The sequence below is a fragment of the Morone saxatilis genome, unplaced genomic scaffold, assembly GCF_004916995.1.
Source record: "Morone saxatilis isolate NCDOM2014 unplaced genomic scaffold, NCSU_SB_2.0 Contig1, whole genome shotgun sequence".
NCBI classification, from domain to species: Eukaryota; Metazoa; Chordata; class Actinopteri; family Moronidae; genus Morone; species Morone saxatilis.
In genome coordinates, this window is record NW_023339651.1 from 11,174,018 (window position 1) to 11,174,321 (window position 304).

The 304-nt window shown below is 46.1% G+C and overlaps 1 pseudogene; it reads left to right on the top strand.

Annotated features, from left to right (window-relative positions):
- LOC118333796 overlaps positions 1 to 304 on the top strand; it is a 14,426-nt pseudogene that overhangs the window by 10,886 nt on the left and 3,236 nt on the right.

A 304-nucleotide genomic window follows, 5' to 3' on the forward strand; every position in this document is an offset into this window, starting at 1 on the left:
CCCACAGTGGCGCTCAGCTTTGCAATGTGGTATGTTTGTACTGGGCTAATGAGAAAATAAATCTTTAAGTTAAACGAGCTTGCCATGCGTCCTACTTGTGGAAAAAGGTATAGGTTACTTGCTTTGTTTCAGTTTCTTCTTCATCTTCTTGTCTCATCCTTTCTCTACTGTTTCCATAGCTGAGTCAGACCCCTGTGAACAGCTGGACTGCACAGAGTATGAGTGGTGTGGTGAAAAAGACGGTGTCTACGGCTGCTTCTGTGATGAGCACCACCATCGGCCCAACAATGAGAGCTACGGTGAG